The sequence below is a fragment of the Hyla sarda genome, unplaced genomic scaffold, assembly GCF_029499605.1.
Source record: "Hyla sarda isolate aHylSar1 unplaced genomic scaffold, aHylSar1.hap1 scaffold_416, whole genome shotgun sequence".
NCBI lineage: Eukaryota > Metazoa > Chordata > Amphibia > Anura > Hylidae > Hyla > Hyla sarda.
Genome location: NW_026610431.1, coordinates 197,203 through 224,565, shown reverse-complemented (window position 1 = coordinate 224,565; position 27,363 = coordinate 197,203). Strand labels below are relative to the sequence as shown.

At 43.5% G+C, this 27,363-nt stretch overlaps 16 pseudogenes; all 16 read right to left on the bottom strand.

Annotated features, from left to right (window-relative positions):
- Positions 1 to 481: 481 nt before the first annotated feature.
- LOC130333770 (U2 spliceosomal RNA) lies at positions 482 to 745 on the bottom strand (annotated as a pseudogene).
- A 1,467-nt stretch (positions 746 to 2,212) lies between these two features.
- On the bottom strand, positions 2,213 to 2,476 carry LOC130333769 (U2 spliceosomal RNA; annotated as a pseudogene).
- A 1,473-nt stretch (positions 2,477 to 3,949) lies between these two features.
- LOC130333821 (U2 spliceosomal RNA) lies at positions 3,950 to 4,207 on the bottom strand (annotated as a pseudogene).
- Positions 4,208 to 5,674: 1,467 nt separating this feature from the next.
- LOC130333768 (U2 spliceosomal RNA) lies at positions 5,675 to 5,938 on the bottom strand (annotated as a pseudogene).
- Positions 5,939 to 7,415: 1,477 nt separating this feature from the next.
- LOC130333767 (U2 spliceosomal RNA) lies at positions 7,416 to 7,679 on the bottom strand (annotated as a pseudogene).
- Positions 7,680 to 9,145: 1,466 nt separating this feature from the next.
- Positions 9,146 to 9,411, bottom strand: LOC130333812 (U2 spliceosomal RNA; annotated as a pseudogene).
- A 1,475-nt stretch (positions 9,412 to 10,886) lies between these two features.
- LOC130333766 (U2 spliceosomal RNA) lies at positions 10,887 to 11,150 on the bottom strand (annotated as a pseudogene).
- A 1,482-nt stretch (positions 11,151 to 12,632) lies between these two features.
- LOC130333764 (U2 spliceosomal RNA) lies at positions 12,633 to 12,896 on the bottom strand (annotated as a pseudogene).
- Positions 12,897 to 14,369: 1,473 nt separating this feature from the next.
- LOC130333763 (U2 spliceosomal RNA) lies at positions 14,370 to 14,633 on the bottom strand (annotated as a pseudogene).
- A 1,473-nt stretch (positions 14,634 to 16,106) lies between these two features.
- Positions 16,107 to 16,370, bottom strand: LOC130333761 (U2 spliceosomal RNA; annotated as a pseudogene).
- Positions 16,371 to 17,812: 1,442 nt separating this feature from the next.
- On the bottom strand, positions 17,813 to 18,076 carry LOC130333760 (U2 spliceosomal RNA; annotated as a pseudogene).
- Positions 18,077 to 19,542: 1,466 nt separating this feature from the next.
- LOC130333759 (U2 spliceosomal RNA) lies at positions 19,543 to 19,806 on the bottom strand (annotated as a pseudogene).
- Positions 19,807 to 21,250: 1,444 nt separating this feature from the next.
- On the bottom strand, positions 21,251 to 21,514 carry LOC130333758 (U2 spliceosomal RNA; annotated as a pseudogene).
- A 1,467-nt stretch (positions 21,515 to 22,981) lies between these two features.
- Positions 22,982 to 23,245, bottom strand: LOC130333757 (U2 spliceosomal RNA; annotated as a pseudogene).
- Positions 23,246 to 24,716: 1,471 nt separating this feature from the next.
- On the bottom strand, positions 24,717 to 24,981 carry LOC130333803 (U2 spliceosomal RNA; annotated as a pseudogene).
- A 1,488-nt stretch (positions 24,982 to 26,469) lies between these two features.
- LOC130333756 (U2 spliceosomal RNA) lies at positions 26,470 to 26,733 on the bottom strand (annotated as a pseudogene).
- Positions 26,734 to 27,363: the final 630 nt, after the last annotated feature.

The window sequence follows — 27,363 nt, the reverse complement described above, 5'->3', positions numbered from 1 at the left end:
TAGCACTAATGCCTTTCCAATACCACCAGCAGATGGAGACACTCCATTGCAACATTGGTTGTGAGCAGCAGTTTCTAAAAACAAATGCCTCATGGCGGATTTCCCATCCATCAATGGATGGTAAATTTTGTTTTTATCATTCACTGACCACAGAAACCAATGCATGGTCAAGCAACAGCAATGACACACCCTTGTGTATAGGCATGAGACCCTCATGTCATTTAACAGGATTCAGCACCACCCACAAGACAGCTACCTGTCATGTCATGTCAAACCTGCACAGGTGTGCTAGATTATTATTATTTAGTTTTATTTTATTTTTTTACACCAATCAGTGTGCAAACATGGTCATTAAAACGCTAAATGAATAGACGTTCATAAACCAGTCAGTGCAACTCATCATTTTGGTCTCCAATTCTCAAACTCAAATTCTCACCCACGGAGGATTAAATGAGAATCTTTCTTGTTTAACACTGGAATGGGGTGGTGCACTGTTCACTACCCGAAGATACTGCCACATCGGGTCAATGCATAGGGCGACAGAAGCAAGCTTCCAAATCAGCTCCCTTTCTCAAAAATCCATTTAATTTATGGTCCCCAGATAGGGAACGTATGTATCAGTATGTGCTCACAAGTCACCCAAGTGCAAGTATTCACACAAAAAAAAACGTGCCTCAGGATGCGATCTGTCGCAAGATCCTTTCTTTTTTTACACTTGATCTAAGCCAAAAGGCCTAGAGGGGATAACCGGGAAAGGGGTGGACCCAACCATGTCCCCTTCATGAGCACTCACATTACTCATAGGAATGGAAGGAAGGCTGGCAGCCAACCAGCCTCCCATACACTTTCTGGGTGGGTGGCAGTCAGCCACCCATACATACATACAGCACAGGCTAAACCCACATCATCACTTAAAAAAAGGACAGGCGACCATTGCACTCTGATGGAGCATTTAGCAATGCAATCCATAGCCTGGCTTTTGCCTGAACCCCCATCACTCCTCCTCTTGCATATAAGACAATATTTCAGATCTGCATATGAAAACAACACGCCTACCTTTGTTGCACATAGCTGCCTGCCTGTCTCTAGTTACCCCACTGGCTGTAGCTGCGTCCCTTCCGACATGGAATAACACCAACTGTAACGATAAACTGAAAATTAACAGTATAAACCTGCATCATTTTGGACTCTGGTATTTGCTGAATCCGGGTGACCTGACAATCGATGGTGGTGCCGCTGGTGATTCTGGCCTTCTTGGAATCTGTTGGGCCTATGTGTTAGCTCACACATCACTTGGGTATCCATGGTAACTACCACAACATGGTCATCTGCAGTTTACATCTAGCCCGTGGCATTGAATGGCATTTTAAAAGTGCTAAGGGTCCTGGTGCAATAATCCTCCCATGAGGATCAGCCTCAACGGCTTTGTAGATTGCACTCATGTCAGCAACTCCATATACATTTTTTTTTCTTCATGCTTCTTTCTTCATCCTTTTTTCTTTCTGTCATTCAGACTTTCATTCATTCGATCTCTCTCACTCACTTGCTTTAACTCATTTGTTCTCACTCACTCACTCACTCACTCAATCACTCACTCACTCATTCACTCTCACTCACTCTCACTCTCTCACTCACTCGCTCACTAAGTCAGTCTCTCTCTCTCTCTCTCTTTTTCTTTTTATATATATTTTTTTCCGTCTTCTTCTTCTTCTTCTTCTTCAGACCCTGTCATAGCACTAATGCCTTTCCAATACCACCAGCAGATGGAGACACTCCATTGCAACATTGGTTGTGAGCAGCAGTTTCTAAAAACAAATGCCTCATGGCGGATTTCCCATCCATCAATGGATGGTAAATTTTGTTTTTATCATTCACTGACCACAGAAACCAATGCATGGTCAAGCAACAGCAATGACACACCCTTGTGTATAGGCATGAGACCCTCATGTCATTTAACAGGATTCAGCACCACCCACAAGACAGCTACCTGTCATGTCATGTCAAACCTGCACAGGTGTGCTAGATTATTATTATTTAGTTTTATTTTATTTTTTTACACCAATCAGTGTGCAAACATGGTCATTAAAACGCTAAATGAATAGACGTTCATAAACCAGTCAGTGCAACTCATCATTTTGGTCTCCAATTCTCAAACTCAAATTCTCACCCACGGAGGATTAAATGAGAATCTTTCTTGTTTAACACTGGAATGGGGTGGTGCACTGTTCACTACCCGAAGATACTGCCACATCGGGTCAATGCATAGGGCGACAGAAGCAAGCTTCCAAATCAGCTCCCTTTCTCAAAAATCCATTTAATTTATGGTCCCCAGATAGGGAACGTATGTATCAGTATGTGCTCACAAGTCACCCAAGTGCAAGTATTCACACAAAAAAAAACGTGCCTCAGGATGCGATCTGTCGCAAGATCCTTTCTTTTTTTACACTTGATCTAAGCCAAAAGGCCTAGAGGGGATAACCGGGAAAGGGGTGGACCCAACCATGTCCCCTTCATGAGCACTCACATTACTCATAGGAATGGAAGGAAGGCTGGCAGCCAACCAGCCTCCCATACACTTTCTGGGTGGGTGGCAGTCAGCCACCCATACATACATACAGCACAGGCTAAACCCACATCATCACTTAAAAAAAGGACAGGCGACCATTGCACTCTGATGGAGCATTTAGCAATGCAATCCATAGCCTGGCTTTTGCCTGAACCCCCATCACTCCTCCTCTTGCATATAAGACAATATTTCAGATCTGCATATGAAAACAACACGCCTACCTTTGTTGCACATAGCTGCCTGCCTGTCTCTAGTTACCCCACTGGCTGTAGCTGCGTCCCTTCCGACATGGAATAACACCAACTGTAACGATAAACTGAAAATTAACAGTATAAACCTGCATCATTTTGGACTCTGGTATTTGCTGAATCCGGGTGACCTGACAATCGATGGTGGTGCCGCTGGTGATTCTGGCCTTCTTGGAATCTGTTGGGCCTATGTGTTAGCTCACACATCACTTGGGTATCCATGGTAACTACCACAACATGGTCATCTGCAGTTTACATCTAGCCCGTGGCATTGAATGGCATTTTAAAAGTGCTAAGGGTCCTGGTGCAATAATCCTCCCATGAGGATCAGCCTCAACGGCTTTGTAGATTGCACTCATGTCAGCAACTCCATATACATTTTTTTTTCTTCATGCTTCTTTCTTCATCCTTTTTTCTTTCTGTCATTCAGACTTTCATTCATTCGATCTCTCTCACTCACTTGCTTTAACTCATTTGTTCTCACTCACTCACTCACTCACTCACTCAATCACTCACTCACTCATTCACTCTCACTCACTCTCACTCTCTCACTCACTCGCTCACTAAGTCAGTCTCTCTCTCTCTCTCTCTCTTTTTCTTTTTATATATATTTTTTTCCGTCTTCTTCTTCTTCTTCTTCTTCAGACCCTGTCATAGCACTAATGCCTTTCCAATACCACCAGCAGATGGAGACACTCCATTGCAACATTGGTTGTGAGCAGCAGTTTCTAAAAACAAATGCCTCATGGCGGATTTCCCATCCATCAATGGATGGTAAATTTTGTTTTTATCATTCACTGACCACAGAAACCAATGCATGGTCAAGCAACAGCAATGACACACCCTTGTGTATAGGCATGAGACCCTCATGTCATTTAACAGGATTCAGCACCACCCACAAGACAGCTACCTGTCATGTCATGTCAAACCTGCACAGGTGTGCTAGATTATTATTATTTAGTTTTATTTTATTTTTTTACACCAATCAGTGTGCAAACATGGTCATTAAAACGCTAAATGAATAGACGTTCAAAAACCAGTCAGTGCAACTCATCATTTTGGTCTCCAATTCTCAAACTCAAATTCTCACCCACGGAGGATTAAATGAGAATCTTTCTTGTTTAACACTGGAATGGGGTGGTGCACTGTTCACTACCCGAAGATACTTCGGGTCAATGCATAGGGCGACAGAAGCAAGCTTCCAAATCAGCTCCCTTTCTCAAAAATCCATTTAATTTATGGTCCCCAGATAGGGAACGTATGTATCAGTATGTGCTCACAAGTCACCCAAGTGCAAGTATTCACACAAAAAAAAACGTGCCTCAGGATGCGATCTGTCGCAAGATCATTTCTTTTTTTACACTTGATCTAAGCCAAAAGGCCTAGAGGGGATAACCGGGAAAGGGGTGGACCCAACCATGTCCCCTTCATGAGCACTCACATTACTCATAGGAATGGAAGGAAGGCTGGCAGCCAACCAGCCTCCCATACACTTTCTGGGTGGGTGGCAGTCAGCCACCCATACATACATACAGCACAGGCTAAACCCACATCATCACTTAAAAAAAGGACAGGCGACCATTGCACTCTGATGGAGCATTTAGCAATGCAATCCATAGCCTGGCTTTTGCCTGAACCCCCATCACTCCTCCTCTTGCATATAAGACAATATTTCAGATCTGCATATGAAAACAACACGCCTACCTTTGTTGCACATAGCTGCCTGCCTGTCTCTAGTTACCCCACTGGCTGTAGCTGCGTCCCTTCCGACATGGAATAACACCAACTGTAACGATAAACTGAAAATTAACAGTATAAACCTGCATCATTTTGGACTCTGGTATTTGCTGAATCCGGGTGACCTGACAATCGATGGTGGTGCCGCTGGTGATTCTGGCCTTCTTGGAATCTGTTGGGCCTATGTGTTAGCTCACACATCACTTGGGTATCCATGGTAACTACCACAACATGGTCATCTGCAGTTTACATCTAGCCCGTGGCATTGAATGGCATTTTAAAAGTGCTAAGGGTCCTGGTGCAATAATCCTCCCATGAGGATCAGCCTCAACGGCTTTGTAGATTGCACTCATGTCAGCAACTCCATATACATTTTTTTTTCTTCATGCTTCTTTCTTCATCCTTTTTTCTTTCTGTCATTCAGACTTTCATTCATTCGATCTCTCTCACTCACTTGCTTTAACTCATTTGTTCTCACTCACTCACTCACTCACTCAATCACTCACTCACTCATTCACTCTCACTCACTCTCACTCTCTCACTCACTCGCTCACTAAGTCAGTCTCTCTCTCTCTCTCTCTTTTTCTTTTTATATATATTTTTTTCCGTCTTCTTCTTCTTCTTCTTCTTCAGACCCTGTCATAGCACTAATGCCTTTCCAATACCACCAGCAGATGGAGACACTCCATTGCAACATTGGTTGTGAGCAGCAGTTTCTAAAAACAAATGCCTCATGGCGGATTTCCCATCCATCAATGGATGGTAAATTTTGTTTTTATCATTCACTGACCACAGAAACCAATGCATGGTCAAGCAACAGCAATGACACACCCTTGTGTATAGGCATGAGACCCTCATGTCATTTAACAGGATTCAGCACCACCCACAAGACAGCTACCTGTCATGTCATGTCAAACCTGCACAGGTGTGCTAGATTATTATTATTTAGTTTTATTTTATTTTTTTACACCAATCAGTGTGCAAACATGGTCATTAAAACGCTAAATGAATAGACGTTCATAAACCAGTCAGTGCAACTCATCATTTTGGTCTCCAATTCTCAAACTCAAATTCTCACCCACGGAGGATTAAATGAGAATCTTTCTTGTTTAACACTGGAATGGGGTGGTGCACTGTTCACTACCCGAAGATACTGCCACATCGGGTCAATGCATAGGGCGACAGAAGCAAGCTTCCAAATCAGCTCCCTTTCTCAAAAATCCATTTAATTTATGGTCCCCAGATAGGGAACGTATGTATCAGTATGTGCTCACAAGTCACCCAAGTGCAAGTATTCACACAAAAAAAAACGTGCCTCAGGATGCGATCTGTCGCAAGATCCTTTCTTTTTTTACACTTGATCTAAGCCAAAAGGCCTAGAGGGGATAACCGGGAAAGGGGTGGACCCAACCATGTCCCCTTCATGAGCACTCACATTACTCATAGGAATGGAAGGAAGGCTGGCAGCCAACCAGCCTCCCATACACTTTCTGGGTGGGTGGCAGTCAGCCACCCATACATACATACAGCACAGGCTAAACCCACATCATCACTTAAAAAAAGGACAGGCGACCATTGCACTCTGATGGAGCATTTAGCAATGCAATCCATAGCCTGGCTTTTGCCTGAACCCCCATCACTCCTCCTCTTGCATATAAGACAATATTTCAGATCTGCATATGAAAACAACACGCCTACCTTTGTTGCACATAGCTGCCTGCCTGTCTCTAGTTACCCCACTGGCTGTAGCTGCGTCCCTTCCGACATGGAATAACACCAACTGTAACGATAAACTGAAAATTAACAGTATAAACCTGCATCATTTTGGACTCTGGTATTTGCTGAATCCGGGTGACCTGACAATCGATGGTGGTGCCGCTGGTGATTCTGGCCTTCTTGGAATCTGTTGGGCCTATGTGTTAGCTCACACATCACTTGGGTATCCATGGTAACTACCACAACATGGTCATCTGCAGTTTACATCTAGCCCGTGGCATTGAATGGCATTTTAAAAGTGCTAAGGGTCCTGGTGCAATAATCCTCCCATGAGGATCAGCCTCAACGGCTTTGTAGATTGCACTCATGTCAGCAACTCCATATACATTTTTTTTTCTTCATGCTTCTTTCTTCATCCTTTTTTCTTTCTGTCATTCAGACTTTCATTCATTCGATCTCTCTCACTCACTTGCTTTAACTCATTTGTTCTCACTCACTCACTCACTCACTCACTCACTCAATCACTCACTCACTCATTCACTCTCACTCACTCTCACTCTCTCACTCACTCGCTCACTAAGTCAGTCTCTCTCTCTCTCTCTCTCTTTTTCTTTTTATATATATTTTTTTCCGTCTTCTTCTTCTTCTTCTTCTTCAGACCCTGTCATAGCACTAATGCCTTTCCAATACCACCAGCAGATGGAGACACTCCATTGCAACATTGGTTGTGAGCAGCAGTTTCTAAAAACAAATGCCTCATGGCGGATTTCCCATCCATCAATGGATGGTAAATTTTGTTTTTATCATTCACTGACCACAGAAACCAATGCATGGTCAAGCAACAGCAATGACACACCCTTGTGTATAGGCATGAGACCCTCATGTCATTTAACAGGATTCAGCACCACCCACAAGACAGCTACCTGTCATGTCATGTCAAACCTGCACAGGTGTGCTAGATTATTATTATTTAGTTTTATTTTATTTTTTTACACCAATCAGTGTGCAAACATGGTCATTAAAACGCTAAATGAATAGACGTTCAAAAACCAGTCAGTGCAACTCATCATTTTGGTCTCCAATTCTCAAACTCAAATTCTCACCCACGGAGGATTAAATGAGAATCTTTCTTGTTTAACACTGGAATGGGGTGGTGCACTGTTCACTACCCGAAGATACTGCCACATCGGGTCAATGCATAGGGCGACAGAAGCAAGCTTCCAAATCAGCTCCCTTTCTCAAAAATCCATTTAATTTATGGTCCCCAGATAGGGAACGTATGTATCAGTATGTGCTCACAAGTCACCCAAGTGCAAGTATTCACACAAAAAAAAACGTGCCTCAGGATGCGATCTGTCGCAAGATCCTTTCTTTTTTTACACTTGATCTAAGCCAAAAGGCCTAGAGGGGATAACCGGGAAAGGGGTGGACCCAACCATGTCCCCTTCATGAGCACTCACATTACTCATAGGAATGGAAGGAAGGCTGGCAGCCAACCAGCCTCCCATACACTTTCTGGGTGGGTGGCAGTCAGCCACCCATACATACATACAGCACAGGCTAAACCCACATTATCACTTAAAAAAAGGACAGGCGACCATTGCACTCTGATGGAGCATTTAGCAATGCAATCCATAGCCTGGCTTTTGCCTGAACCCCCATCACTCCTCCTCTTGCATATAAGACAATATTTCAGATCTGCATATGAAAACAACACGCCTACCTTTGTTGCACATAGCTGCCTGCCTGTCTCTAGTTACCCCACTGGCTGTAGCTGCGTCCCTTCCGACATGGAATAACACCAACTGTAACGATAAACTGAAAATTAACAGTATAAACCTGCATCATTTTGGACTCTGGTATTTGCTGAATCCGGGTGACCTGACAATCGATGGTGGTGCCGCTGGTGATTCTGGCCTTCTTGGAATCTGTTGGGCCTATGTGTTAGCTCACACATCACTTGGGTATCCATGGTAACTACCACAACATGGTCATCTGCAGTTTACATCTAGCCCGTGGCATTGAATGGCATTTTAAAAGTGCTAAGGGTCCTGGTGCAATAATCCTCCCATGAGGATCAGCCTCAACGGCTTTGTAGATTGCACTCATGTCAGCAACTCCATATACATTTTTTTTTCTTCATGCTTCTTTCTTCATCCTTTTTTCTTTCTGTCATTCAGACTTTCATTCATTCGATCTCTCTCACTCACTTGCTTTAACTCATTTGTTCTCACTCACTCACTCACTCACTCACTCATTCACTCTCACTCACTCTCACTCTCTCACTCACTCGCTCACTAAGTCAGTCTCTCTCTCTCTCTCTCTCTTTTTCTTTTTATATATATTTTTTTCCGTCTTCTTCTTCTTCTTCTTCTTCTTCTTCTTCAGACCCTGTCATAGCACTAATGCCTTTCCAATACCACCAGCAGATGGAGACACTCCATTGCAACATTGGTTGTGAGCAGCAGTTTCTAAAAACAAATGCCTCATGGCGGATTTCCCATCCATCAATGGATGGTAAATTTTGTTTTTATCATTCACTGACCACAGAAACCAATGCATGGTCAAGCAACAGCAATGACACACCCTTGTGTATAGGCATGAGACCCTCATGTCATTTAACAGGATTCAGCACCACCCACAAGACAGCTACCTGTCATGTCATGTCAAACCTGCACAGGTGTGCTAGATTATTATTATTTAGTTTTATTTTATTTTTTTACACCAATCAGTGTGCAAACATGGTCATTAAAACGCTAAATGAATAGACGTTCATAAACCAGTCAGTGCAACTCATCATTTTGGTCTCCAATTCTCAAACTCAAATTCTCACCCACGGAGGATTAAATGAGAATCTTTCTTGTTTAACACTGGAATGGGGTGGTGCACTGTTCACTACCCGAAGATACTGCCACATCGGGTCAATGCATAGGGCGACAGAAGCAAGCTTCCAAATCAGCTCCCTTTCTCAAAAATCCATTTAATTTATGGTCCCCAGATAGGGAACGTATGTATCAGTATGTGCTCACAAGTCACCCAAGTGCAAGTATTCACACAAAAAAAAAAACGTGCCTCAGGATGCGATCTGTCGCAAGATCCTTTCTTTTTTTACACTTGATCTAAGCCAAAAGGCCTAGAGGGGATAACCGGGAAAGGGGTGGACCCAACCATGTCCCCTTCATGAGCACTCACATTACTCATAGGAATGGAAGGAAGGCTGGCAGCCAACCAGCCTCCCATACACTTTCTGGGTGGGTGGCAGTCAGCCACCCATACATACATACAGCACAGGCTAAACCCACATCATCACTTAAAAAAAGGACAGGCGACCATTGCACTCTGATGGAGCATTTAGCAATGCAATCCATAGCCTGGCTTTTGCCTGAACCCCCATCACTCCTCCTCTTGCATATAAGACAATATTTCAGATCTGCATATGAAAACAACACGCCTACCTTTGTTGCACATAGCTGCCTGCCTGTCTCTAGTTACCCCACTGGCTGTAGCTGCGTCCCTTCCGACATGGAATAACACCAACTGTAACGATAAACTGAAAATTAACAGTATAAACCTGCATCATTTTGGACTCTGGTATTTGCTGAATCCGGGTGACCTGACAATCGATGGTGGTGCCGCTGGTGATTCTGGCCTTCTTGGAATCTGTTGGGCCTATGTGTTAGCTCACACATCACTTGGGTATCCATGGTAACTACCACAACATGGTCATCTGCAGTTTACATCTAGCCCGTGGCATTGAATGGCATTTTAAAAGTGCTAAGGGTCCTGGTGCAATAATCCTCCCATGAGGATCAGCCTCAACGGCTTTGTAGATTGCACTCATGTCAGCAACTCCATATACATTTTTTTTTCTTCATGCTTCTTTCTTCATCCTTTTTTCTTTCTGTCATTCAGACTTTCATTCATTCGATCTCTCTCACTCACTTGCTTTAACTCATTTGTTCTCACTCACTCACTCACTCAATCACTCACTCACTCATTCACTCTCACTCACTCTCACTCTCTCACTCACTCGCTCACTAAGTCAGTCTCTCTCTCTCTCTCTCTTTTTCTTTTTATATATATTTTTTTCCGTCTTCTTCTTCTTCTTCTTCTTCTTCTTCTTCTTCAGACCCTGTCATAGCACTAATGCCTTTCCAATACCACCAGCAGATGGAGACACTCCATTGCAACATTGGTTGTGAGCAGCAGTTTCTAAAAACAAATGCCTCATGGCGGATTTCCCATCCATCAATGGATGGTAAATTTTGTTTTTATCATTCACTGACCACAGAAACCAATGCATGGTCAAGCAACAGCAATGACACACCCTTGTGTATAGGCATGAGACCCTCATGTCATTTAACAGGATTCAGCACCACCCACAAGACAGCTACCTGTCATGTCATGTCAAACCTGCACAGGTGTGCTAGATTATTATTATTTAGTTTTATTTTATTTTTTTACACCAATCAGTGTGCAAACATGGTCATTAAAACGCTAAATGAATAGACGTTCATAAACCAGTCAGTGCAACTCATCATTTTGGTCTCCAATTCTCAAACTCAAATTCTCACCCACGGAGGATTAAATGAGAATCTTTCTTGTTTAACACTGGAATGGGGTGGTGCACTGTTCACTACCCGAAGATACTGCCACATCGGGTCAATGCATAGGGCGACAGAAGCAAGCTTCCAAATCAGCTCCCTTTCTCAAAAATCCATTTAATTTATGGTCCCCAGATAGGGAACGTATGTATCAGTATGTGCTCACAAGTCACCCAAGTGCAAGTATTCACACAAAAAAAAACGTGCCTCAGGATGCGATCTGTCGCAAGATCCTTTCTTTTTTTACACTTGATCTAAGCCAAAAGGCCTAGAGGGGATAACCGGGAAAGGGGTGGACCCAACCATGTCCCCTTCATGAGCACTCACATTACTCATAGGAATGGAAGGAAGGCTGGCAGCCAACCAGCCTCCCATACACTTTCTGGGTGGGTGGCAGTCAGCCACCCATACATACATACAGCACAGGCTAAACCCACATCATCACTTAAAAAAAGGACAGGCGACCATTGCACTCTGATGGAGCATTTAGCAATGCAATCCATAGCCTGGCTTTTGCCTGAACCCCCATCACTCCTCCTCTTGCATATAAGACAATATTTCAGATCTGCATATGAAAACAACACGCCTACCTTTGTTGCACATAGCTGCCTGCCTGTCTCTAGTTACCCCACTGGCTGTAGCTGCGTCCCTTCCGACATGGAATAACACCAACTGTAACGATAAACTGAAAATTAACAGTATAAACCTGCATCATTTTGGACTCTGGTATTTGCTGAATCCGGGTGACCTGACAATCGATGGTGGTGCCGCTGGTGATTCTGGCCTTCTTGGAATCTGTTGGGCCTATGTGTTAGCTCACACATCACTTGGGTATCCATGGTAACTACCACAACATGGTCATCTGCAGTTTACATCTAGCCCGTGGCATTGAATGGCATTTTAAAAGTGCTAAGGGTCCTGGTGCAATAATCCTCCCATGAGGATCAGCCTCAACGGCTTTGTAGATTGCACTCATGTCAGCAACTCCATATACATTTTTTTTTCTTCATGCTTCTTTCTTCATCCTTTTTTCTTTCTGTCATTCAGACTTTCATTCATTCGATCTCTCTCACTCACTTGCTTTAACTCATTTGTTCTCACTCACTCACTCACTCACTCAATCACTCACTCACTCATTCACTCTCACTCACTCTCACTCTCTCACTCACTCGCTCACTAAGTCAGTCTCTCTCTCTCTCTCTCTTTTTCTTTTTATATATATTTTTTTCCGTCTTCTTCTTCTTCTTCTTCTTCTTCTTCTTCTTCTTCAGACCCTGTCATAGCACTAATGCCTTTCCAATACCACCAGCAGATGGAGACACTCCATTGCAACATTGGTTGTGAGCAGCAGTTTCTAAAAACAAATGCCTCATGGCGGATTTCCCATCCATCAATGGATGGTAAATTTTGTTTTTATCATTCACTGACCACAGAAACCAATGCATGGTCAAGCAACAGCAATGACACACCCTTGTGTATAGGCATGAGACCCTCATGTCATTTAACAGGATTCAGCACCACCCACAAGACAGCTACCTGTCATGTCATGTCAAACCTGCACAGGTGTGCTAGATTATTATTATTTAGTTTTATTTTATTTTTTTACACCAATCAGTGTGCAAACATGGTCATTAAAACGCTAAATGAATAGACGTTCATAAACCAGTCAGTGCAACTCATCATTTTGGTCTCCAATTCTCAAACTCAAATTCTCACCCACGGAGGATTAAATGAGAATCTTTCTTGTTTAACACTGGAATGGGGTGGTGCACTGTTCACTACCCGAAGATACTGCCACATCGGGTCAATGCATAGGGCGACAGAAGCAAGCTTCCAAATCAGCTCCCTTTCTCAAAAATCCATTTAATTTATGGTCCCCAGATAGGGAACGTATGTATCAGTATGTGCTCACAAGTCACCCAAGTGCAAGTATTCACACAAAAAAAAACGTGCCTCAGGATGCGATCTGTCGCAAGATCCTTTCTTTTTTTACACTTGATCTAAGCCAAAAGGCCTAGAGGGGATAACCGGGAAAGGGGTGGACCCAACCATGTCCCCTTCATGAGCACTCACATTACTCATAGGAATGGAAGGAAGGCTGGCAGCCAACCAGCCTCCCATACACTTTCTGGGTGGGTGGCAGTCAGCCACCCATACATACATACAGCACAGGCTAAACCCACATCATCACTTAAAAAAAGGACAGGCGACCATTGCACTCTGATGGAGCATTTAGCAATGCAATCCATAGCCTGGCTTTTGCCTGAACCCCCATCACTCCTCCTCTTGCATATAAGACAATATTTCAGATCTGCATATGAAAACAACACGCCTACCTTTGTTGCACATAGCTGCCTGCCTGTCTCTAGTTACCCCACTGGCTGTAGCTGCGTCCCTTCCGACATGGAATAACACCAACTGTAACGATAAACTGAAAATTAACAGTATAAACCTGCATCATTTTGGACTCTGGTATTTGCTGAATCCGGGTGACCTGACAATCGATGGTGGTGCCGCTGGTGATTCTGGCCTTCTTGGAATCTGTTGGGCCTATGTGTTAGCTCACACATCACTTGGGTATCCATGGTAACTACCACAACATGGTCATCTGCAGTTTACATCTAGCCCGTGGCATTGAATGGCATTTTAAAAGTGCTAAGGGTCCTGGTGCAATAATCCTCCCATGAGGATCAGCCTCAACGGCTTTGTAGATTGCACTCATGTCAGCAACTCCATATACATTTTTTTTTCTTCATGCTTCTTTCTTCATCCTTTTTTCTTTCTGTCATTCAGACTTTCATTCATTCGATCTCTCTCACTCACTTGCTTTAACTCATTTGTTCTCACTCACTCACTCACTCACTCACTCAATCACTCACTCATTCACTCTCACTCACTCTCACTCTCTCACTCACTCGCTCACTAAGTCAGTCTCTCTCTCTCTCTCTCTTTTTCTTTTTATATATATTTTTTTCCGTCTTCTTCTTCTTCTTCTTCTTCTTCTTCAGACCCTGTCATAGCACTAATGCCTTTCCAATACCACCAGCAGATGGAGACACTCCATTGCAACATTGGTTGTGAGCAGCAGTTTCTAAAAACAAATGCCTCATGGCAGATTTCCCATCCATCAATGGATGGTAAATTTTGTTTTTATCATTCACTGACCACAGAAACCAATGCATGGTCAAGCAACAGCAATGACACACCCTTGTGTATAGGCATGAGACCCTCATGTCATTTAACAGGATTCAGCACCACCCACAAGACAGCTACCTGTCATGTCATGTCAAACCTGCACAGGTGTGCTAGATTATTATTATTTAGTTTTATTTTATTTTTTTACACCAATCAGTGTGCAAACATGGTCATTAAAACGCTAAATGAATAGACGTTCATAAACCAGTCAGTGCAACTCATCATTTTGGTCTCCAATTCTCAAACTCAAATTCTCACCCACGGAGGATTAAATGAGAATCTTTCTTGTTTAACACTGGAATGGGGTGGTGCACTGTTCACTACCCGAAGATACTGCCACATCGGGTCAATGCATAGGGCGACAGAAGCAAGCTTCCAAATCAGCTCCCTTTCTCAAAAATCCATTTAATTTATGGTCCCCAGATAGGGAACGTATGTATCAGTATGTGCTCACAAGTCACCCAAGTGCAAGTATTCACACAAAAAAAAACGTGCCTCAGGATGCGATCTGTCGCAAGATCCTTTCTTTTTTTACACTTGATCTAAGCCAAAAGGCCTAGAGGGGATAACCGGGAAAGGGGTGGACCCAACCATGTCCCCTTCATGAGCACTCACATTACTCATAGGAATGGAAGGAAGGCTGGCAGCCAACCAGCCTCCCATACACTTTCTGGGTGGGTGGCAGTCAGCCACCCATACATACATACAGCACAGGCTAAACCCACATCATCACTTAAAAAAAGGACAGGCGACCATTGCACTCTGATGGAGCATTTAGCAATGCAATCCATAGCCTGGCTTTTGCCTGAACCCCCATCACTCCTCCTCTTGCATATAAGACAATATTTCAGATCTGCATATGAAAACAACACGCCTACCTTTGTTGCACATAGCTGCCTGCCTGTCTCTAGTTACCCCACTGGCTGTAGCTGCGTCCCTTCCGACATGGAATAACACCAACTGTAACGATAAACTGAAAATTAACAGTATAAACCTGCATCATTTTGGACTCTGGTATTTGCTGAATCCGGGTGACCTGACAATCGATGGTGGTGCCGCTGGTGATTCTGGCCTTCTTGGAATCTGTTGGGCCTATGTGTTAGCTCACACATCACTTGGGTATCCATGGTAACTACCACAACATGGTCATCTGCAGTTTACATCTAGCCCGTGGCATTGAATGGCATTTTAAAAGTGCTAAGGGTCCTGGTGCAATAATCCTCCCATGAGGATCAGCCTCAACGGCTTTGTAGATTGCACTCATGTCAGCAACTCCATATACATTTTTTTTTCTTCATGCTTCTTTCTTCATCCTTTTTTCTTTCTGTCATTCAGACTTTCATTCATTCGATCTCTCTCACTCACTTGCTTTAACTCATTTGTTCTCACTCACTCACTCACTCACTCAATCACTCACTCACTCATTCACTCTCACTCACTCTCACTCTCTCACTCACTCGCTCACTAAGTCAGTCTCTCTCTCTCTCTCTCTTTTTCTTTTTATATATATTTTTTTCCGTCTTCTTCTTCTTCTTCTTCTTCTTCTTCAGACCCTGTCATAGCACTAATGCCTTTCCAATACCACCAGCAGATGGAGACACTCCATTGCAACATTGGTTGTGAGCAGCAGTTTCTAAAAACAAATGCCTCATGGCGGATTTCCCATCCATCAATGGATGGTAAATTTTGTTTTTATCATTCACTGACCACAGAAACCAATGCATGGTCAAGCAACAGCAATGACACACCCTTGTGTATAGGCATGAGACCCTCATGTCATTTAACAGGATTCAGCACCACCCACAAGACAGCTACCTGTCATGTCATGTCAAACCTGCACAGGTGTGCTAGATTATTATTATTTAGTTTTATTTTATTTTTTTACACCAATCAGTGTGCAAACATGGTCATTAAAACGCTAAATGAATAGACGTTCATAAACCAGTCAGTGCAACTCATCATTTTGGTCTCCAATTCTCAAACTCAAATTCTCACCCACGGAGGATTAAATGAGAATCTTTCTTGTTTAACACTGGAATGGGGTGGTGCACTGTTCACTACCCGAAGATACTGCCACATCGGGTCAATGCATAGGGCGACAGAAGCAAGCTTCCAAATCAGCTCCCTTTCTCAAAAATCCATTTAATTTATGGTCCCCAGATAGGGAACGTATGTATCAGTATGTGCTCACAAGTCACCCAAGTGCAAGTATTCACACAAAAAAAAACGTGCCTCAGGATGCGATCTGTCGCAAGATCCTTTCTTTTTTTACACTTGATCTAAGCCAAAAGGCCTAGAGGGGATAACCGGGAAAGGGGTGGACCCAACCATGTCCCCTTCATGAGCACTCACATTACTCATAGGAATGGAAGGAAGGCTGGCAGCCAACCAGCCTCCCATACACTTTCTGGGTGGGTGGCAGTCAGCCACCCATACATACATACAGCACAGGCTAAACCCACATCATCACTTAAAAAAAGGACAGGCGACCATTGCACTCTGATGGAGCATTTAGCAATGCAATCCATAGCCTGGCTTTTGCCTGAACCCCCATCACTCCTCCTCTTGCATATAAGACAATATTTCAGATCTGCATATGAAAACAACACGCCTACCTTTGTTGCACATAGCTGCCTGCCTGTCTCTAGTTACCCCACTGGCTGTAGCTGCGTCCCTTCCGACATGGAATAACACCAACTGTAACGATAAACTGGACTCATTTTGGACTCTGGTATTTGCTGAATCCGGGTGACCTGACAATCGATGGTGGTGCCGCTGGTGATTCTGGCCTTCTTGGAATCTGTTGGGCCTATGTGTTAGCTCACACATCACTTGGGTATCCATGGTAACTACCACAACATGGTCATCTGCAGTTTACATCTAGCCCGTGGCATTGAATGGCATTTTAAAAGTGCTAAGGGTCCTGGTGCAATAATCCTCCCATGAGGATCAGCCTCAACGGCTTTGTAGATTGCACTCATGTCAGCAACTCCATATACATTTTTTTTTCTTCATGCTTCTTTCTTCATCCTTTTTTCTTTCTGTCATTCAGACTTTCATTCATTCGATCTCTCTCACTCACTTGCTTTAACTCATTTGTTCTCACTCACTCACTCACTCACTCAATCACTCACTCACTCATTCACTCTCACTCACTCTCACTCTCTCACTCACTCGCTCACTAAGTCAGTCTCTCTCTCTCTCTCTTTTTCTTTTTATATATATTTTTTTCCGTCTTCTTCTTCTTCTTCTTCAGACCCTGTCATAGCACTAATGCCTTTCCAATACCACCAGCAGATGGAGACACTCCATTGCAACATTGGTTGTGAGCAGCAGTTTCTAAAAACAAATGCCTCATGGCGGATTTCCCATCCATCAATGGATGGTAAATTTTGTTTTTATCATTCACTGACCACAGAAACCAATGCATGGTCAAGCAACAGCAATGACACACCCTTGTGTATAGGCATGAGACCCTCATGTCATTTAACAGGATTCAGCACCACCCACAAGACAGCTACCTGTCATGTCATGTCAAACCTGCACAGGTGTGCTAGATTATTATTATTTAGTTTTATTTTATTTTTTTACACCAATCAGTGTGCAAACATGGTCATTAAAACGCTAAATGAATAGACGTTCATAAACCAGTCAGTGCAACTCATCATTTTGGTCTCCAATTCTCAAACTCAAATTCTCACCCACGGAGGATTAAATGAGAATCTTTCTTGTTTAACACTGGAATGGGGTGGTGCACTGTTCACTACCCGAAGATACTGCCACATCGGGTCAATGCATAGGGCGACAGAAGCAAGCTTCCAAATCAGCTCCCTTTCTCAAAAATCCATTTAATTTATGGTCCCCAGATAGGGAACGTATGTATCAGTATGTGCTCACAAGTCACCCAAGTGCAAGTATTCACACAAAAAAAAACGTGCCTCAGGATGCGATCTGTCGCAAGATCCTTTCTTTTTTTACACTTGATCTAAGCCAAAAGGCCTAGAGGGGATAACCGGGAAAGGGGTGGACCCAACCATGTCCCCTTCATGAGCACTCACATTACTCATAGGAATGGAAGGAAGGCTGGCAGCCAACCAGCCTCCCATACACTTTCTGGGTGGGTGGCAGTCAGCCACCCATACATACATACAGCACAGGCTAAACCCACATCATCACTTAAAAAAAGGACAGGCGACCATTGCACTCTGATGGAGCATTTAGCAATGCAATCCATAGCCTGGCTTTTGCCTGAACCCCCATCACTCCTCCTCTTGCATATAAGACAATATTTCAGATCTGCATATGAAAACAACACGCCTACCTTTGTTGCACATAGCTGCCTGCCTGTCTCTAGTTACCCCACTGGCTGTAGCTGCGTCCCTTCCGACATGGAATAACACCAACTGTAACGATAAACTGAAAATTAACAGTATAAACCTGCATCATTTTGGACTCTGGTATTTGCTGAATCCGGGTGACCTGACAATCGATGGTGGTGCCGCTGGTGATTCTGGCCTTCTTGGAATCTGTTGGGCCTATGTGTTAGCTCACACATCACTTGGGTATCCATGGTAACTACCACAACATGGTCATCTGCAGTTTACATCTAGCCCGTGGCATTGAATGGCATTTTAAAAGTGCTAAGGGTCCTGGTGCAATAATCCTCCCATGAGGATCAGCCTCAACGGCTTTGTAGATTGCACTCATGTCAGCAACTCCATATACATTTTTTTTTCTTCATGCTTCTTTCTTCATCCTTTTTTCTTTCTGTCATTCAGACTTTCATTCATTCGATCTCTCTCACTCACTTGCTTTAACTCATTTGTTCTCACTCACTCACTCACTCAATCACTCACTCACTCATTCACTCTCACTCACTCTCACTCTCTCACTCACTCGCTCACTAAGTCAGTCTCTCTCTCTCTCTCTCTTTTTCTTTTTATATATATTTTTTTCCGTCTTCTTCTTCTTCTTCTTCTTCTTCAGACCCTGTCATAGCACTAATGCCTTTCCAATACCACCAGCAGATGGAGACACTCCATTGCAACATTGGTTGTGAGCAGCAGTTTCTAAAAACAAATGCCTCATGGCGGATTTCCCATCCATCAATGGATGGTAAATTTTGTTTTTATCATTCACTGACCACAGAAACCAATGCATGGTCAAGCAACAGCAATGACACACCCTTGTGTATAGGCATGAGACCCTCATGTCATTTAACAGGATTCAGCACCACCCACAAGACAGCTACCTGTCATGTCATGTCAAACCTGCACAGGTGTGCTAGATTATTATTATTTAGTTTTATTTTATTTTTTTACACCAATCAGTGTGCAAACATGGTCATTAAAACGCTAAATGAATAGACGTTCATAAACCAGTCAGTGCAACTCATCATTTTGGTCTCCAATTCTCAAACTCAAATTCTCACCCACGGAGGATTAAATGAGAATCTTTCTTGTTTAACACTGGAATGGGGTGGTGCACTGTTCACTACCCGAAGATACTGCCACATCGGGTCAATGCATAGGGCGACAGAAGCAAGCTTCCAAATCAGCTCCCTTTCTCAAAAATCCATTTAATTTATGGTCCCCAGATAGGGAACGTATGTATCAGTATGTGCTCACAAGTCACCCAAGTGCAAGTATTCACACAAAAAAAAACGTGCCTCAGGATGCGATCTGTCGCAAGATCCTTTCTTTTTTTACACTTGATCTAAGCCAAAAGGCCTAGAGGGGATAACCGGGAAAGGGGTGGACCCAACCATGTCCCCTTCATGAGCACTCACATTACTCATAGGAATGGAAGGAAGGCTGGCAGCCAACCAGCCTCCCATACACTTTCTGGGTGGGTGGCAGTCAGCCACCCATACATACATACAGCACAGGCTAAACCCACATCATCACTTAAAAAAAGGACAGGCGACCATTGCACTCTGATGGAGCATTTAGCAATGCAATCCATAGCCTGGCTTTTGCCTGAACCCCCATCACTCCTCCTCTTGCATATAAGACAATATTTCAGATCTGCATATGAAAACAACACGCCTACCTTTGTTGCACATAGCTGCCTGCCTGTCTCTAGTTACCCCACTGGCTGTAGCTGCGTCCCTTCCGACATGGAATAACACCAACTGTAACGATAAACTGGACTCATTTTGGACTCTGGTATTTGCTGAATCCGGGTGACCTGACAATCGATGGTGGTGCCGCTGGTGATTCTGGCCTTCTTGGAATCTGTTGGGCCTATGTGTTAGCTCACACATCACTTGGGTATCCATGGTAACTACCACAACATGGTCATCTGCAGTTTACATCTAGCCCGTGGCATTGAATGGCATTTTAAAAGTGCTAAGGGTCCTGGTGCAATAATCCTCCCATGAGGATCAGCCTCAACGGCTTTGTAGATTGCACTCATGTCAGCAACTCCATATACATTTTTTTTTCTTCATGCTTCTTTCTTCATCCTTTTTTCTTTCTGTCATTCAGACTTTCATTCATTCGATCTCTCTCACTCACTTGCTTTAACTCATTTGTTCTCACTCACTCACTCACTCACTCAATCACTCACTCATTCACTCTCACTCACTCTCACTCTCTCACTCACTCGCTCACTAAGTCAGTCTCTCTCTCTCTCTCTTTTTCTTTTTATATATATTTTTTTCCGTCTTCTTCTTCTTCTTCTTCTTCTTCAGACCCTGTCATAGCACTAATGCCTTTCCAATACCACCAGCAGATGGAGACACTCCATTGCAACATTGGTTGTGAGCAGCAGTTTCTAAAAACAAATGCCTCATGGCGGATTTCCCATCCATCAATGGATGGTAAATTTTGTTTTTATCATTCACTGACCACAGAAACCAATGCATGGTCAAGCAACAGCAATGACACACCCTTGTGTATAGGCATGAGACCCTCATGTCATTTAACAGGATTCAGCACCACCCACAAGACAGCTACCTGTCATGTCATGTCAAACCTGCACAGGTGTGCTAGATTATTATTATTTAGTTTTATTTTATTTTTTTACACCAATCAGTGTGCAAACATGGTCATTAAAACGCTAAATGAATAGACGTTCATAAACCAGTCAGTGCAACTCATCATTTTGGTCTCCAATTCTCAAACTCAAATTCTCACCCACGGAGGATTAAATGAGAATCTTTCTTGTTTAACACTGGAATGGGGTGGTGCACTGTTCACTACCCGAAGATACTGCCACATCGGGTCAATGCATAGGGCGACAGAAGCAAGCTTCCAAATCAGCTCCCTTTCTCAAAAATCCATTTAATTTATGGTCCCCAGATAGGGAACGTATGTATCAGTATGTGCTCACAAGTCACCCAAGTGCAAGTATTCACACAAAAAAAAACGTGCCTCAGGATGCGATCTGTCGCAAGATCCTTTCTTTTTTTACACTTGATCTAAGCCAAAAGGCCTAGAGGGGATAACCGGGAAAGGGGTGGACCCAACCATGTCCCCTTCATGAGCACTCACATTACTCATAGGAATGGAAGGAAGGCTGGCAGCCAACCAGCCTCCCATACACTTTCTGGGTGGGTGGCAGTCAGCCACCCATACATACATACAGCACAGGCTAAACCCACATCATCACTTAAAAAAAGGACAGGCGACCATTGCACTCTGATGGAGCATTTAGCAATGCAATCCATAGCCTGGCTTTTGCCTGAACCCCCATCACTCCTCCTCTTGCATATAAGACAATATTTCAGATCTGCATATGAAAACAACACGCCTACCTTTGTTGCACATACCTGCCTGCCTGTCTCTAGTTACCCCACTGGCTGTAGCTGCGTCCCTTCCGACATGGAATAACACCAACTGTAACGATAAACTGAAAATTAACAGTATAAACCTGCATCATTTTGGACTCTGGTATTTGCTGAATCCGGGTGACCTGACAATCGATGGTGGTGCCGCTGGTGATTCTGGCCTTCTTGGAATCTGTTGGGCCTATGTGTTAGCTCACACATCACTTGGGTATCCATGGTAACTACCACAACATGGTCATCTGCAGTTTACATCTAGCCCGTGGCATTGAATGGCATTTTAAAAGTGCTAAGGGTCCTGGTGCAATAATCCTCCCATGAGGATCAGCCTCAACGGCTTTGTAGATTGCACTCATGTCAGCAACTCCATATACATTTTTTTTTCTTCATGCTTCTTTCTTCATCCTTTTTTCTTTCTGTCATTCAGACTTTCATTCATTCGATCTCTCTCACTCACTTGCTTTAACTCATTTGTTCTCACTCACTCACTCACTCAATCACTCACTCACTCATTCACTCTCACTCACTCTCACTCTCTCACTCACTCGCTCACTAAGTCAGTCTCTCTCTCTCTCTCTTTTTCTTTTTATATATATTTTTTTCCGTCTTCTTCTTCTTCTTCTTCTTCTTCTTCAGACCCTGTCATAGCACTAATGCCTTTCCAATACCACCAGCAGATGGAGACACTCCATTGCAACATTGGTTGTGAGCAGCAGTTTCTAAAAACAAATGCCTCATGGCGGATTTCCCATCCATCAATGGATGGTAAATTTTGTTTTTATCATTCACTGACCACAGAAACCAATGCATGGTCAAGCAACAGCAATGACACACCCTTGTGTATAGGCATGAGACCCTCATGTCATTTAACAGGATTCAGCACCACCCACAAGACAGCTACCTGTCATGTCATGTCAAACCTGCACAGGTGTGCTAGATTATTATTATTTAGTTGTATTTTATTTTTTTACACCAATCAGTGTGCAAACATGGTCATTAAAACGCTAAATGAATAGACGTTCATAAACCAGTCAGTGCAACTCATCATTTTGGTCTCCAATTCTCAAACTCAAATTCTCACCCACGGAGGATTAAATGAGAATCTTTCTTGTTTAACACTGGAATGGGGTGGTGCACTGTTCACTACCCGAAGATACTGCCACATCGGGTCAATGCATAGGGCGACAGAAGCAAGCTTCCAAATCAGCTCCCTTTCTCAAAAATCCATTTAATTTATGGTCCCCAGATAGGGAACGTATGTATCAGTATGTGCTCACAAGTCACCCAAGTGCAAGTATTCACACAAAAAAAAACGTGCCTCAGGATGCGATCTGTCGCAAGATCCTTTCTTTTTTTACACTTGATCTAAGCCAAAAGGCCTAGAGGGGATAACCGGGAAAGGGGTGGACCCAACCATGTCCCCTTCATGAGCACTCACATTACTCATAGGAATGGAAGGAAGGCTGGCAGCCAACCAGCCTCCCATACACTTTCTGGGTGGGTGGCAGTCAGCCACCCATACATACATACAGCACAGGCTAAACCCACATCATCACTTAAAAAAAGGACAGGCGACCATTGCACTCTGATGGAGCATTTAGCAATGCAATCCATAGCCTGGCTTTTGCCTGAACCCCCATCACTCCTCCTCTTGCATATAAGACAATATTTCAGATCTGCATATGAAAACAACACGCCTACCTTTGTTGCACATAGCTGCCTGCCTGTCTCTAGTTACCCCACTGGCTGTAGCTGCGTCCCTTCCGACATGGAATAACACCAACTGTAACGATAAACTGAAAATTAACAGTATAAACCTGCATCATTTTGGACTCTGGTATTTGCTGAATCCGGGTGACCTGACAATCGATGGTGGTGCCGCTGGTGATTCTGGCCTTCTTGGAATCTGTTGGGCCTATGTGTTAGCTCACACATCACTTGGGTATCCATGGTAACTACCACAACATGGTCATCTGCAGTTTACATCTAGCCCGTGGCATTGAATGGCATTTTAAAAGTGCTAAGGGTCCTGGTGCAATAATCCTCCCATGAGGATCAGCCTCAACGGCTTTGTAGATTGCACTCATGTCAGCAACTCCATATACATTTTTTTTTCTTCATGCTTCTTTCTTCATCCTTTTTTCTTTCTGTCATTCAGACTTTCATTCATTCGATCTCTCTCACTCACTTGCTTTAACTCATTTGTTCTCACTCACTCACTCACTCAATCACTCACTCACTCATTCACTCTCACTCACTCTCACTCTCTCACTCACTCGCTCACTAAGTCAGTCTCTCTCTCTCTCTCTCTCTTTTTCTTTTTATATATATTTTTTTCCGTCTTCTTCTTCTTCTTCTTCTTCTTCTTCAGACCCTGTCATAGCACTAATGCCTTTCCAATACCACCAGCAGATGGAGACACTCCATTGCAACATTGGTTGTGAGCAGCAGTTTCTAAAAACAAATGCCTCATGGCGGATTTCCCATCCATCAATGGATGGTAAATTTTGTTTTTATCATTCACTGACCACAGAAACCAATGCATGGTCAAGCAACAGCAATGACACACCCTTGTGTATAGGCATGAGACCCTCATGTCATTTAACAGGATTCAGCACCACCCACAAGACAGCTACCTGTCATGTCATGTCAAACCTGCACAGGTGTGCTAGATTATTATTATTTAGTTTTATTTTATTTTTTTACACCAATCAGTGTGCAAACATGGTCATTAAAACGCTAAATGAATAGACGTTCATAAACCAGTCAGTGCAACTCATCATTTTGGTCTCCAATTCTCAAACTCAAATTCTCACCCACCGAGGATTAAATGAGAATCTTTCTTGTTTAACACTGGAATGGGGTGGTGCACTGTTCACTACCCGAAGATACTGCCACATCGGGTCAATGCATAGGGCGACAGAAGCAAGCTTCCAAATCAGCTCCCTTTCTCAAAAATCCATTTAATTTATGGTCCCCAGATAGGGAACGTATGTATCAGTATGTGCTCACAAGTCACCCAAGTGCAAGTATTCACACAAAAAAAAAACGTGCCTCAGGATGCGATCTGTCGCAAGATCCTTTCTTTTTTTACACTTGATCTAAGCCAAAAGGCCTAGAGGGGATAACCGGGAAAGGGGTGGACCCAACCATGTCCCCTTCATGAGCACTCACATTACTCATAGGAATGGAAGGAAGGCTGGCAGCCAACCAGCCTCCCATACACTTTCTGGGTGGGTGGCAGTCAGCCACCCATACATACATACAGCACAGGCTAAACCCACATCATCACTTAAAAAAAGGACAGGCGACCATTGCACTCTGATGGAGCATTTAGCAATGCAATCCATAGCCTGGCTTTTGCCTGAACCCCCATCACTCCTCCTCTTGCATATAAGACAATATTTCAGATCTGCATATGAAAACAACACGCCTACCTTTGTTGCACATAGCTGCCTGCCTGTCTCTAGTTACCCCACTGGCTGTAGCTGCGTCCCTTCCGACATGGAATAACACCAACTGTAACGATAAACTGAAAATTAACAGTATAAACCTGCATCATTTTGGACTCTGGTATTTGCTGAATCCGGGTGACCTGACAATGGATGGTGGTGCCGCTGGTGATTCTGGCCTTCTTGGAATCTGTTGGGCCTATGTGTTAGCTCACACATCACTTGGGTATCCATGGTAACTACCACAACATGGTCATCTGCAGTTTACATCTAGCCCGTGGCATTGAATGGCATTTTAAAAGTGCTAAGGGTCCTGGTGCAATAATCCTCCCATGAGGATCAGCCTCAACGGCTTTGTAGATTGCACTCATGTCAGCAACTCCATATACATTTTTTTTTCTTCATGCTTCTTTCTTCATCCTTTTTTCTTTCTGTCATTCAGACTTTCATTCATTCGATCTCTCTCACTCACTTGCTTTAACTCATTTGTTCTCACTCACTCACTCACTCACTCAATCACTCACTCACTCATTCACTCTCACTCACTCTCACTCTCTCACTCACTCGCTCACTAAGTCAGTCTCTCTCTCTCTCTCTCTTTTTCTTTTTATATATATTTTTTTCCGTCTTCTTCTTCTTCTTCTTCTTCTTCTTCTTCTTCTTCTTCTTCAGACCCTGTCATAGCACTAATGCCTTTCCAATACCACCAGCAGATGGAGACACTCCATTGCAACATTGGTTGTGAGCAGCAGTTTCTAAAAACAAATGCCTCATGGCGGATTTCCCATCCATCAATGGATGGTAAATTTTGTTTTTATCATTCACTGACCACAGAAACCAATGCATGGTCAAGCAACAGCAATGACACACCCTTGTGTATAGGCATGAGACCCTCATGTCATTTAACAGGATTCAGCACCACCCACAAGACAGCTACCTGTCATGTCATGTCAAACCTGCACAGGTGTGCTAGATTATTATTATTTAGTTTTATTTTATTTTTTTACACCAATCAGTGTGCAAACATGGTCATTAAAACGCTAAATGAATAGACGTTCATAAACCAGTCAGTGCAACTCATCATTTTGGTCTCCAATTCTCAAACTCAAATTCTCACCCACGGAGGATTAAATGAGAATCTTTCTTGTTTAACACTGGAATGGGGTGGTGCACTGTTCACTACCCGAAGATACTGCCACATCGGGTCAATGCATAGGGCGACAGAAGCAAGCTTCCAAATCAGCTCCCTTTCTCAAAAATCCATTTAATTTATGGTCCCCAGATAGGGAACGTATGTATCAGTATGTGCTCACAAGTCACCCAAGTGCAAGTATTCACACAAAAAAAAACGTGCCTCAGGATGCGATCTGTCGCAAGATCCTTTCTTTTTTTACACTTGATCTAAGCCAAAAGGCCTAGAGGGGATAACCGGGAAAGGGGTGGACCCAACCATGTCCCCTTCATGAGCACTCACATTACTCATAGGAATGGAAGGAAGGCTGGCAGCCAACCAGCCTCCCATACACTTTCTGGGTGGGTGGCAGTCAGCCACCCATACATACATACAGCACAGGCTAAACCCACATCATCACTTAAAAAAAGGACAGGCGACCATTGCACTCTGATGGAGCATTTAGCAATGCAATCCATAGCCTGGCTTTTGCCTGAACCCCCATCACTCCTCCTCTTGCATATAAGACAATATTTCAGATCTGCATATGAAAACAACACGCCTACCTTTGTTGCACATAGCTGCCTGCCTGTCTCTAGTTACCCCACTGGCTGTAGCTGCGTCCCTTCCGACATGGAATAACACCAACTGTAACGATAAACTGAAAATTAACAGTATAAACCTGCATCATTTTGGACTCTGGTATTTGCTGAATCCGGGTGACCTGACAATGGATGGTGGTGCCGCTGGTGATTCTGGCCTTCTTGGAATCTGTTGGGCCTATGTGTTAGCTCACACATCACTTGGGTATCCATGGTAACTACCACAACATGGTCATCTGCAGTTTACATCTAGCCCGTGGCATTGAATGGCATTTTAAAAGTG